General features: G+C 44.7%; 1 protein-coding gene across 1 annotated transcript in view; it reads right to left on the reverse strand.

The window, feature by feature from the left end:
- The window catches only part of THRAP3 (thyroid hormone receptor associated protein 3), a 40,098-nt gene extending 27,530 nt beyond the window's left edge, over positions 1–12,568 (reverse strand). Inside the window, exon 1 of the mRNA XM_084786253.1 lies at positions 12,423–12,568. The gene's annotated coding sequence lies outside the window, so the exon portion shown is untranslated. The remainder of the gene's footprint in view (positions 1–12,422) is intronic.
- Between the last annotated feature and the right edge of the window lie 1,624 nt (positions 12,569–14,192).

Raw genomic sequence — 14,192 nt, forward strand, 5'->3', positions numbered from 1 at the left:
CCATCTATGAGAGCTGGTGGCCTCTTCTGGACTACAGGCAGAACAATGTATACATAATAAATAAGCAACTCTTAAAAAAAAAATCAGGTAAAGAAAAGCTTAGGTCCAGGTGTGGTAGCACACACTTTTAATCTCAAATAATGAAGGTCAAGTTAGTGTGTAAAAGGAAGCACCCATTTTGAAAGTGATGTTTGAGAGCAGAAAAAGCGACGAATCAGAGAAAGATTTGACAGAATAGAATACGCCCAACTCTCAAGTTAGAGGAAAGAGAAGTTATTTAAAGAGGCAATGAGGGAGGAGTATTTTTACCAGGACTGTTATTAAAAGGTTGCAGAGACCTCAGTTGAAGACTGAATGAGCCAGAGAATGAGAAGGAGCCAGATTAGAAGATTGCTGAAGTTAGTTTGAGGGTAAGCAAGGCAACTGAGAGACTGAGAGAAAAGCCAGATTGGATAAATTAGCTGGGAGAGAAGTTTAAGCCAGAGCAACTGAACTCAACCAGGCAGCTGAGTTCACTAAGAACAAGAAAGGGTGAGCTTATTAAGCAATTAAAATCTCAGAGGCTGAAAACATTCTAGACCTAGGTTAGCAGAGGCAATAATCTTCCAATACAACAACTGAGACAGGCAAATAAAAGTTCCCTTTACAGTGGTAGCATATACCTGTAAGTTCAAACACTGGGAGATAAAAGCAGAAAGATTTGGGAGTTCAAAGCCAAAGTCCAATACATGTTAGACTAGACCAAGTTGGGTTATGTGAGACTTTGCCTCAAACCCACCAACAAGCTGGGGAGGGGTCACTTGTCAATAAAGTTTGTCTTTCAAGCACGAAGACCTAATGTTTAGCCCTGGAAACTCATGTTTAAAAACAAGGAAAGCTGAGAATAACCATGCAAAAGGAATATTCAAGTTAGCAAATTCAATTTAAATAATAAAAAATGTACCTGTATTTGTTTTACCTTTATGTATGTTTATGCATCAACGGCATGCCTGGCGCCCTCAGATGCCAGAAGAAGCCATCAGATCCCCTAAACTGGAGTTACAGGTGGTTATGAGTTGCTATATGGGTGTTGGAAACTGGACCCAGGTCTTATACAAAAGCATTAAGTTTATTTTTTAGTTTTTCTGTGTATGTGTGGGTGTTTTACCTACATATATGTCTATGCACTGTGTGTATGCCTAGTACCATAATTGAAGTTATGGTTGGCTGTAAGCCACCACAGCAACAGGTACTCTAAACCACTGAGCCATCTCTCAAGCTCCAGAGCAATAAATTTTTTGTTTCGTTGGTTTCGGTTTATCCAAACCGAGTTTCTCAATGTAGCCCTCACGCTGAAGGCCAGGCTGCCCTGGAATTCAGAGAAATCCTCCTGCCCCTGCCCCTGCCTCCCAGAGTGCTGGGATTAAAGTTGTGCACCACCACTTCCCTGCTGTTAACTGAAGAGCCATCTCTCCAGGCCCTGGCATCCAGTACATCTTAAACTATGTACTGGGCGGCCAGGGGGCATAATTAGAAACCTCCTTGAATTTAATAGATTTTATTTTTATTGTGGTTTACTTCTGTTTAAGCAGGTATCTAATCATACAAAGTAAACTGCTGTGAAGAGAAAAGACCTATATTACAGGTCAAAAGATCTTTGATGACAATAGTGCGTGCCTTGAATCCCAGCACTCTGGAGGGGGAGGCAGGCAGATCTCTGTGAGTTCAAGGCCACCCTGGTTCTAGGACAGCCAGGGCCACACAGAGAAACCCTGTCTTGAAAAGCCAAAACAGCCCAGCACTCCGGAGGCAGAGGCAGGGGGATCGCTGTGAGTTCAAGGCCAGTCTGGTCTACAAAACAAGTCCAGGACAGCCAAGGCTACACAGAGAGACCCTGTCTTCAAAAACAAAACAAAACAAAACAAAAAGCCAAAATGGGTTTTGATCCTATTAAGAGGTGGGCAGAGATAATCAGCAAGCTGAGGAACCATTCATTTAAAACTTTTTCTACAATATCCCCTGTGTAAACAACCTGTGATATTCTCCCCTGAGAACTTACTCAATACAAAGGGTCTATTAAGATCATGATCACCTATGCAATCAGTGATGTCATCAGTAGGGAAAGAGCATGAACAACAGAGCTGGCATGTTAGACACTCTTTGATTCACCCCAGAGGCTCCTCTCTATGTCCTGAGAGAGAGATGGCAATTTCTGTATGCATTTTAAATGAGTATACATTACCACTGGGACTATTTTCTCATTTCTTAGAAAAACTCTGAGCTTTTCTAACTTAACTAATGGTCTATAGTGTTCTTCCAATTTTCATTATTAAACTAACCTGGCAGCCAATTGTTTTATTAACCACTTTAAAAAGTCATCCTAAGTGTGTATAAATACACGCACTGCATTGGTGCCCACAGAGGCCAGAACAAGGTGTCGGATCCCCTACAACTGCTTGATTCCAACACTCTGAATGCTTAAAGATTCTGTGTTTCGAGCCAGTGATGGTGGCTCACGCCTTTAATCCCAGCACTCAGGAGGCAGAGGCAGGTGGATTGCTGTGAGTTCGGGGCCAGCCTGGTCTACAAAGCGGAGTCTAAGACAGCTAAGGCTACACATAGAAACCCTGTCTCAAAAAAAAAAAAAAAGATTTTGTGTTTCTTGTTTACATGTATATGCAACACATTCATCTCGAACTAGAGTTGAAAACCCGAGCAGTAAGTGCTCTTAACCACCGAGGCATTTCTCTAGCCCAAGGCTATGATCTCTTGGAGCTGTATTTGTTGTCCAATAAACACAATGTCTTTTTAAAAACCTTACTTCTGAAGCCGGGCATGGTGGTGCACGCCTTTAATCCCAGCACTCGGGAGGCAGAGGCAGGCGGATCGCTGTGAGTTCGAGGCCAGCCTGGTCTACAAAAGTTGAGTCCAGGACAGCCAAGGCTAACATAGAGAGACCTTGTCTCGAAAAATCAAAAACAAAAACCAAAAACAAAAAAAAAAAACCCAACCAACCAAACAACAACAACAACAACAACAACAAAAACCCTTACTTCTGGGCTGGAGAGATAGCTCAGAGGTTAAGAGCATTGTCTGTTCTTCCAAAGGTCCTGAGTTCAATTCTCAGCAACCACATGGTGGCTCTCAACCATCTACAATAAGATCTGGTGCCCTCTTCTGGCCTGCAGGTACACATGCAAACAGAATACTTTCCTGTCTCCAAGAAATCAAAACTTAGGGCTTGTAGATTTAGTTTCCTAGTCCTGACTGACAAAAACGAAGTTCCCCCTTCTGCCTTTCTTTTGTGGGGGGGGGGAGGAATAGAGAATGGTCTGTAGCTCAAATTGACCTCAGAATTTAGTACATGCTGCCTTAGCCTTTTAGGTGCAGTAATTACAGGAACACATAATAATAAACCACATCCTGACTTCAATTTTTCTTTTTCTTATTTTTTTTAAAGGGGGGAAAATAGGGACTCCAATCCAAGCTGTTCTGGAACTCGCTATATGACCTGTTACTTTCATTTCCCAAGAGCTCAGGTTATTACAGGTGTACACTACCACACTCTAATATAAACCTAACCAAAAAGAAAAATTTAAATTACAGGACTGAGCATGGTAGTTTATGCCTTTAATCCCAGCACCCAGGAAGCAGAAGCAGACACATCTCTTGAGTTTGAGAGTAGACCAGTCTACACAAAAGTTCTAAGCAAGCCACGACTACACAGTGTAATTCTCTCTCTTAACAAATGACAAACTAGAACCTGGGGGCTGGAGAGATGACTTAATCGTTACGAGCTTGTTTTTCAACCATGAAGATCACAGTTCAGATCCCAGCAGCCATATTAACCTGAACATCCCACCAACCTCTATAACATCAGCTTGGGAGAACACCAACCCCCCCCCCAAACACACAAACACACACACACACACACACACACACACACACTCTCTCTCTCTATCTCTCTCTCTCTCTCTCTCTCTCTCCCCGCCCCCCTATATATGGGCCTAGTGGGAAAACAAGAGCTCCAGGTTCAGAGAAACAGGAGAAAAACCCAATGCCTTCTGGCCTTTACATGTGTATATATACACGTGTGTGTGTACACACACACACACACCATAGAACTCTATGTAGAAAACCTCTGGATAATAAATTCAACATGACTGGTGTGTGTGTGTGTTTTAAGAAAGGGACTCACTATAAAGCTCTGGCTGGCCTGAAAGATAAATGTTTTGGTTTGGTTTGGTTTTTGGAGACAAGATTTCTCTGTGTGGCCTTGGCTATTCTGGACTCGCTTTTGTAGACCAGGTTGGCCTTTAACTCTCAGAAATCTATATGCCTCTGCCTCCCGAGTATTGGAATTAAGGGCCTGCACCACCATTGTCCAGCTCTGGCTGGGAAATTATTCATTGTAGTAACTAAATCTAAATGCAGTGCAGGACAAATGTATTTGAGAAGCTCTAGTGTGGTCCACAAGTACTGCTTAGCCATCTATCAGAGAAAACCCTGCCTGGAAAAACAAACAGTACTGGAAATTGAACCTAGAGCCTCTGAATTCTAGATAGGCTCCCTACACCCAGAGACCCTCATCTTTTCTTTTTTTCTTTTGAGGCAGTCTTGCTATGTTATGCTACCAAGACTGACTTCAGATTTGCTATGTAGCCCAGTTAGGCCTTGAACATGTGATCCTCCTGCCTCAACATCAGAAATCATTGAACTAGAGGAAAGCACCAGGACACATGACTAAATCTGGTGAATCTTACATCTCAAACAACCAGCCCAAACTCTTGTGTTTAGACTTTCTCTTTGCTTGCTTGGCCTTCTCTTCCAAGACAGATTAAGCTACGCAGTTACCACATTTCAGATGCTACAAAGCAAACCAGGCAGAACAAAAATGGCGACTCTGAACATAAGCCAGCTAAAAAACAAGTAAGGGCAGAGGGCAAAGCAATGTCTTAAAGGCACTATCTTCTAAAAGTCCTTGTGCTTCAGTTCCAAAACAAAGCAGCCCCACATTTTAGGGGTCCCTCCCTTAAAAAAAGGAACAAACCAACAAAAAAAATTTTTTTTTGTTTTTCATGTAATATTTCTGGGTTTTTGAGACAGGATTTCTCTGTGTAGCCTTGGCTGTCCTGGACTTGCTTTGTAGATCAGGTTGGCCTCAAATCACCTGCCTTTGCCTCCTGAGTGCTAGGATTACAGGCATGCACCACCATGCCTGGCAAAAAAAAAAAAAAAAAAAAAAAACACTTTAAAAAAGATGTGCCTTTAAACCCAGCGCTTGGGAGGCAGAGGCAGGCAGATTGCTGTGAGTTCAAGGCCAGCCTGGTCTACAAAGCGAGTCTAGGACAGCCCAGGATACACAGAGAAACCCTGTCTCAAATAAATAAATAAATAAATAAATAAATGGGAAAAAAAATCAGGATATGAAATTTAAGGGGAAAAAAGCCTAATAAATAAAAAGCCACCAAGAAAATAAGGGACCAAGATTATTTTTCCTGAAGTGGGGAGATCACTGCAGGCAGCAAAAATAACAAGTCTCTAATAAGCCAGGCTCCCTGAACTCTTCCTGATCTGGTTGGTATCTCTGCCAGGATCCAAGTCCGAGGTCACAGGCCAGCCCTACCATGCCTAGTTTTGGGGCATTCAGAGACCTGTATTACAAATGCAAAGGGAAAGCAAACTAAAATGCCTACAATCAACAGACAAATAGGATACTGCTCTGTATCAGGGATACCCATCAGGCTGTAGTGAAATCTGAGTTCTGTGGCAACCAGGAAAAGACATGTCTCAGTCACAAGAAAGCTGCTGTAAACCGGGCGTGGTCACGCATGCCTTTAATCCCAGCACTCTGGAGGCAGAGACAGGCGGGTCACTGTGAGTTGAGGCCAGCCTGGTCTACACAGTGAGTCTAGGACAGCCAAGGCTACACAGAGAAACCCTGTCTCGAAATTTAAAAAAAAAAAAAAAAAAAAAAAAAAACCAGAAAAGAAAGCTGTTGTAAACAAACAACTAATTTTTCAAAAGCAGCCTGAATCTGTATTTACATATATGTTTTCAAATGCTGACTACTAATTCAAATTTTAACTCTGCGTGAGCCAAACAAAAACCAATCTACAGACTGGATTTAGTCCAGAAGACTTAAATTTTCAACTTTCACCATAACAAAAAATACACGGAAGTTCTATTGGCAGCTAAGACAAATAGATATACCCTATGCAATGCATGACTGAAAACCACGAAGAGTTTTTCCACTTCCACCACTAAAATAAGATCTATAAACAAAATCTAAAGGAGCCAGTTCAGCCATCCCCAGATATCTGCCAAGTTTAAGGACAGCCTGGGCAACCAGGCAGTCTCAAAAAGAAAAAAAAAAGCTGGGCGTGGTGATGCACATCTGTAATCCCAGCACTCAGGGAGGCAGCAGCAGGTGGATCTCTGTGAGTTCCAGGCCAGCCTGATCTACAAAGTGAGTCCAAGGTTACACAGAGAAACCGGCTCCAAAAGCAAACAAAGAAAAGCCAGGTGGTAGCTGCATAGACCTTTCTTTAATCCCAGCACTCAGAATGCAGAAGCAGATAGATCTGAGGGAGGCAATGCTGGTCTACAGAGAGAGGAGGAGGGAGAAAAAGCAAATTAATTTATGTGAAGCTAAATTTTAGCTTCTTCACATCCTCAAAACAATAAGAAACTGACAATTTCCTTTTTTTCCCCCCTAGACAATGTTTCTCTGTATAGCCTTGGCTGTCTTGGAACTCAATCTGTAGACTAGGCCTGCCTCAAACTCACAGTGATCCCCCTGCCTCTACCTCCCGGAGTGCTGGGATTAAAGGATGAGCCACCACTGCCTGGCTGACAGTTTAATTTCTATGGGACATCATTAACTTTTATTTCTCCTGAAAAAGGAAAAACAAACAAACAAACAAACAAACAAAAGTTTGTTTAAAGACTAAGAAAGCCTATCTTTTAGAAGGGTGCCCAGTATGTATGTCTCCTGTGTCTTACACTCATATTAAGCCTTAGGCCATTACTTTTTTGTTTGGTTGTTTTGTTTTTTTTTCAAGACAGTGTTTCTCTATGTAGCCCTGGTTGTCCTGGATGCCCTTTTTAGACCAGGCTGGCCTGGAGCTCAGATCTGCCTGCCTCTGCTTCCCTAAGTGTTGGGATTAAAAGCATGCACCACCATGGAAGGCTGCCATTACATTTTTATAGGTTACTTTATAGGTCTAAAGCAAGTGTTCTTTGGTGTTTACTTTGCATATTATTAGTTGTACAAAGGGGTTTCATTATAACTTTTGGGGGAGTTCAAAACAGGGTTTCTCTTTGTGGCCATGGCTGTCCTGGAACTTGTTCTATAGACCAGGTTTGCCTCAAACTCAAAAGATCTGCCTTCCTAGTGCTGGGATTAAAGGTGCACACCGTCACGGGCTCACTATGACTTTTCAAACATCCATGTAAAATACTTAGATCACTTAATCACCTCTTACGACCCTTTCTAATCTCCCTCCCCTCTTCCCTAAAACCAGTGAGTCTTATACTATTTTGTGTGGTACCGGGATGGAACCCAGGGCTATGCAAGTTGAATCACTGTCTCTAAGGTAAATGCTTGGTGGTAAAAGAATCCTAATAACCTCACTCATTTTAAGAAACATTTACAAGCCAGGAGTGGTGGTGTGCACCTTTACTCCAAGCACTCCAGAGACTGAGGCAGGCAGATTTCTTTGAGTTTCAGGCCCCTCTGGTCTACAAAGAGTCCAGGATAGCCAAGGCTCTGTGTAACAGAGAAACTCTGTCTTCAAAACAAAAACAAAACAAAACAAAAAGAGTAAACAGTTCTGCCGCTGAGCTCTATCCATATTCTATTTTTTACTTTTCTTTTTTGTTCATGGGTTTTTTGTTTGTTTGATTGTTTTTAAACAGTGTCTAACTTCTTTTTTTTTTTAAAGATATATTTATTTATTAAGTATACAGTGCTCTGTCTGCATATATGTACACCTGCAGGCCAGAAGAGGGCATCAGATCCTATTATAGGCAGCTGTGAGCCACCATGTGGTTGCTAGGAATTGAACTCAGGACCTCTGGAAGAGCAGGCGGCACTCTTAACCACTGAGCCATCTCTCCAGCCCTGTCTAACTTCTTGTCTTGGAACTTTTCCTATGTAGACGAAGCTGGCCTCAACCTCATAAATATAGGCCTGCCTCAGCCTCAAGAGCTGGGATTAAAGGCAAGAGACACCACACCTTTTTCTTTTGAGATGAGATCTCCACAAGTTTTTGGCAGACCATGAACAACAATCCTGCCTCCTTAGCCTCTCATACAGCTAAACTTTTTTTGGTATTTACATGAATATAATGGAGACTTTTTAAAAAGCACACACTGCATACAAATTATAGAGACCATGGGCCTCTTTTTTTGTTTTGCTTTGTTTTGTCAAATCCTTTGCCCATTTTTTTTTCTTCCTGAGGCAAAGTTTCTCTGTGTAGCCCTAGCTGTCCCAGACTGGCTTTGTAGACCAGGCTGGCCTTCAACTCACAGAGTTCCTACCTGCCTCTGCCTCTAACGCTGAGTGCGCAGATCACAGGCGTACACCACGGTGCCCAGTAACCTTGGGCCTCTTGAACTGCATGGCTCATACAGTAACACTGCCTTGACTCTGCTAACCCCAAACCCAACGTGTCTTCCTATAGCTCTATCCATTATTCTACCCCAGGCCAGACTAGTAAAGCAGCCTCTTGATTACACCTCGATAGCGTTTCCCAAGCTCTGCAAAAGTAATCTAACATATCCAACCTGAGTAACAAATCTTTCCGCTCTTTATTTTTGTACTAATGAAAAGTCCCTTCACCAACCTATCATACCTCACTAACTCATTTTAAAACAGTCACGCCTGTCGGCCATACTTAGCTTTCTTTAAAAATAAATAAAAACAGAAAAAGGAAAGAAAAAAGAAACAAAGAAAAAAATCTATCCATTCCTAGTTGAACACCTACTATTCCTTCCACCTGAGCACTCTCTCTTTAATACCCCACAGAACTGGTTCCTCACTTTCCTCAAAAAGAACTCTGGCCACCTTTTGTCCAAGCACTCAGGAAGAGGCAGGTGGATCTGAGTTCAAGGCCAGCCTGGCGTACATATCAAGTTCCAGGCCAGCCAAATATACATAGTGAGACTGTCACAAAACAAATAAAACCACTCTATTCACAGCTGCTAAATCTTTGTCTGTGGGAATCCTCTGCTTACGTTTCCATGCCACTTTTCTCAATCATAACTTACTTGCTCACATTTTTGTCTTCTACTATCTCAAAACAGTTGCCAGGAAGGCCTTGAACTGGTGATCGCACTATCTTGGCTTCCTGCACTGTTTGCAAGGCCTATACACACAGGTTGGGAAACAGGTAGGCTGGCAGGCACTATTTGTTCACTCACTCACCCACTCACAGTCAAGTTCTTCACTGGCCCTAGATGTTTATGAAGCAATCCACCAAAATCTAGTATTTGACCAAATAGCATTAGTTGCATTTCCTTCAATTCAGGATGTGACGATTCTCAAAAGAAAGGGAATGCCATTCTAAAATATATAAATGCCAGGCATAGTGGCTGATGTCTTTGAGACATCATCAGAATAGCCTAGACTATAGAGACCATGCCTCAAAGAAAGAGAGGAGGAGGGAAACTAAAATAAACTTCAGTCTGAGCTCCCCCAGGCAGCCTAATCCCTCCTTTGTGCTAATCTTGGACACACTCCAAGGTTTTCTTCCAAAAGTTAACCAACACAAGGCAGATCACTTTCCAAAAATCCGTATTTTGTTGGAGAGAGGGTCTCTACACAGGTCCAGCTGTCCTGGAACTAAGTAGTGCAGGCTGACCTTGAACTCAGAGATACACCTGTCTCTGCCTCTCAAGTACTGGGATTAAACCATGCTCTACCAAGCCTAGATGTCCATAGTCTGTCTGTCTTTCTTCTTTCTTGCTTGCTTGCTTTTTTGAGACAGGGTTTCTCTGTGTTAGCCTGGCCTGTCTTTATAGACCAGGCTGGCCTCAAACTCACAGCAATCTGATCGCCTCTGCCTCCAGAGTGCTAGGATTAAAGGTGTGCACCACCAGGCCAGGCTCTTTCTTTTGTACTGAGGACTTTCAATATTCTTTAAGAAGGCTCTCAACAGGCAGTGGTAGTGCACGCCTTTAATCCCAGCACTCACTCAGGAGGCAGAGGCAGGTGGATCTTTATGAGTTTGAGGCCAACCTGGTCTACGAAGTGAGTCCAGGACAGTCAGTCAAGGCTACAGAGAAACCCTGCTTCAGAAAATAAAAATAAAAAAAAGAAAGAAAGAAAGCTCTCTATCACCGAACTACACCCCAGGAATGTGATCCTTAATTTTGCTAACTCAAATATCTAAGTGCCCATACTTTGATATCAAAGAAATACACTGGAGTATTAATAATTACAAGCACCCCAATCAAACCGAATCATATTTAGTCTACAGACTAAAATACCAATCTTCCTAAGTATGATTGTTCACCTCAGCAGTCACCAACACTCAGGATAGAGACAAGAGGAGAGGCCCTACCTAGACTAAGTCAATCTATCCATCTCTAAAACCAGAGAGCCTTCACGGAAACTAAAATAGGAAAAACAAAGAAATAGTATTTTGAATAAATTTCTTTCTTTTCTGAGACAAGTTTTCACTATGTAGCTCTTTCTGGCTGGCCTGGAACTCAGAGATCTATCTGCCTTGGAGTGTTATTAAAGGCAAGAACCAACCATGCTTTTCACAAAACATCATCAAGCCAGGGTGGTGGAGCACACCTTTGGGAGAGAGGGGAAGGCAGGGATCTCTTGAGTCTCACTCAGGTGAGCCAGAGACACACAATGAGACCCTGTCTTAAAAAAAAAAAAAAAAAAGTAACCAAACGTGTAGTGGCAAAAGCCTATAAAATTAACATTGAGGTAGAAGCAAGAGACTCAAGAGTTGAAAGCCAATCTCAGCTACACACAAAGTGTAGAGGCCAGCCGGGCTGGACCCTGGCTCTGGCACTACTTCTTTACGATTCACTAAGAAGTAACATTAATTCAGGGTACACGTCTTCAGGATACACGGCTGCAAAGAACGAAGAACTGCAAACAAAGAACTGTTTCTTCCAAGCCAGCTGGTCTACAAAGTGAGTCTCAGAAAAACAAAGAACAAAAATTAAAAAAACAAAACAAAACCTGTCTCTTCCCCACCACCACCACCCCAAATTTCAAGGCACCAGACATCTTTAACAGTTATACAAAACATACACGTTTAAGCTGTCTAAATGACATGATTAGACAGTATTTCCACAAACAAAACTAGGTAAGAAAAATGACCACACCCACACCCCCACACCCAGGACCTACAGTCAAAACTCGGTAACAGAGGGTAAGCGATCTTAGATTAATTATACTGAATGTTTACCTAAGCCACTATAGCCAGTGCTGTGCCATTTTAGAAAAAGAGAAAAACTTAAGTACTTCGAAGTTAAGGCTGAAATTTAAAATGAAAAGCTGGTTAAGCCAACTTTACTGGCTCCCTCTTATTACGTCCTTGCCATATTCCGGGCAATTTTTCCTTCACTCCACTTAATAATCCTCCACCCCCCCCCACCCCCCCCACCCCCCCCCCACCCCCCCCCACCCCCCCCCCCCCCCGTTAACAGTACTCTCACCGATGGCTTCCAACTTCGGAGCCACCAGTGCTGCCGCCTGCCTCCGCCGCCACAGTCCACCCGTTAAGATTCAGAAGGGCAAAGAAAATAGAGAAAAGCTGCTTAAGTGTAGGACACAACTGCTTCTCATAAGCAGGACACACGCCGATTACCCCTGGAGGCAAGTCGGCCTCCCCTTGCAACCCGAGGAAAAAAAAAGTGGGAACTATTTTTCCAATAGGAAATAAATTTCAAGTATGCCTATTTTGGCCACAAGGCAGGAGAGAAAAGAAAGAAAGAAAAAGAAAGAAAGGAACGGAAGTATTAACGTTTAGGATCTATTTGCCACATGCGCCCTAGAAGACAGAACCAGGCCAATGGAGACTCGGTGGGGGAAGGGCGATCAAGAGTTCCGGGAAAAACAATTCAAATAATGGGGTTCGTCCGACCTGGGGAGAGAGAGGGCGGAGGGGATGGAAGCCGTCGCTCAGACACAGTGCATAAAAAGTATGCAAGCTCTTCCAGGAGAGAAGGCGGCCGAAGCCTGGCGGACTAGGCCCGATCCGGAGGGAAGCGCTGAAGGGCGGGGAGGGGGAGGAGCCGAGCGAGCAGGCCTGCTCGGAGCAGGCCCGGGCTGAGCGCGGGGCAGCCGCCGCACGCTAGGCCTTCCCCTCGCCGGGGACCAGCCGCCGCTGACAAAAGAGAAGAAAAAAACAAAAAACAAAACACAGGGATCGGTGGCGGTGTCCTAACTCCCACCAGCGGCGCTCACTCACCTGGACCAGCCGAAGCGACTACAGCTGCAGTCTCGCAACGGCACAACCGGCCCGAACCTCACCCCCGCCCGACAGCGCGCCCTGCGTCCCCGCTCTCCGACTACGGCGGCTACCGCCTCGGTCCGCTACCTCCTGGGAAATGTAGTCTTAGATGGCTCTCTCCTGACTCACCGGGCGTCCTCTCGAACTCTATTTCCCAGAAGGCAAAGCGGGCGTTAGGCCCGCCGCTTTGCATCACGTGCCCGAAGATCGGCGGTCACGTGGGAGGCTGCGTTGTGTCGTCGTCCCCCCCCCTCCCCTCCTCCCCCTCCTAAGCCTAGGTGGCCTGAGGAAGAAGGAGGGAGGTGACGGAAGGGGTCGGAGCGTTGCTGACGCCACAGCCCCCACCATTTTGTAGCGGCCTGTGGCCGGGCAGAGTGAGGGCCTGAGCCCTACCCACTCGCCCGCCTTCCTTCGTGGGCGATAAGTGTGTGGTCTGAAGGCCGCCAGGCCTCTTGGCTTGCTATCTCTGCTCTGCCCTCTCCCGTTTTGTGACCTTGAGCAAATGGTTTATACATAAAGTGAGGTTCATGATTTGTACTTTACAGAGTTGTTGGGAAGCTCTGACAAAGGGAGGCAGTTAGCGAGTACCCGGAATCCCGAAAGCGCCATGCAAAATGGAAGAGTTCTTGTTTTGATTGTGCGACCTCGGGAGCAGGGGCGGCGGGGGGGGGGGGGGGGGGGGGGTTGGGGGGGGTGGGGGGAGACTGGGAGGGAAGACCAAGAAGCGCAGGGTTTGGTTGGGGGGGGGGGGGTGTCGAGACATGGTCTGTGTATTCCTGGCTGTCCTGGACCTCTCTGTAAACCAGGCTGGCCTCGAACTCGAGATCCACCTACGTCTGCCTCCCGAAAGCTGGCATTAAAGGCGTGCGCCACCACCCCATCTCTTGGCCCAGAGATGTTTTTAGGGAGCATGGGCCCAAGAAGTACGTTAGTACCTGCTGCACCACAAAGGAAGAGTGAAGCCCTAGAGTGTGCCTTTCAAACAGACCTCTGATGGTTTCTTTCTTTCTTTTTTCAACTTTTTTTTTTTAATAGAATTTTTCTCTCTCCCACAAGCTGTCCTGGAATCACTACGTAGCACAGACTGGCCCTAAACCTAAGGCAGCCTTTCCTTCTCAGCCTCCTGACTGCTGAGACCACTAATGTAGGCCACTAGGCTCTGTTTCTCATGCTGGGTTTTACAGCAGGCTGGTTTTCTCTGCAACTGTTGCCTTAGTGAACTCTGCACATTTAAGAATTCAAATATCGGCCGGGCGTGGTGGCGCAGACCTTTAAACCCAGCACTGGGGAGGCAGAAGCCAGCCTGCTCTTTGTACAAAGCAAGTCTAGGACAGCCAAGGCTACACAGAGATACATTGTCTCGGATAAAATAAAAAAAGAATCTTTGAGAAAAGGAGACTCAAACTACTCATGTTACCTTTTTTGGTTGCTGTTTAAGAAATTATTTCGGCCGGGCATGGTGGCGCACACCTTTAATCCCAGCACTCGGGAGGCAGAGGCAGGTGGATCGCTGTGAGTTCGAGGCCAGCCTGGTCTATAAAGTGACCCAGGACAGCCAAGGCTACATAGAGAAACCCTGTCGCGAAAAACAAAACAAACAAACAAAAAAATTATTTCATGGGCTGGAGAGATGACTCGAAGGTTAAGAGCACTGTCTGCTCTTCCAGGACAGTCAAGGCCCCACAGAGAAGTCTTGTCTCAACCGCTGCCCCTCCCCAGTAAATAAAT

This window comes from Acomys minous, assembly GCF_964271855.1.
Source record: "Acomys minous genome assembly, chromosome: 6".
In the NCBI taxonomy this organism is placed as follows: domain Eukaryota; kingdom Metazoa; phylum Chordata; class Mammalia; order Rodentia; family Muridae; genus Acomys; species Acomys minous.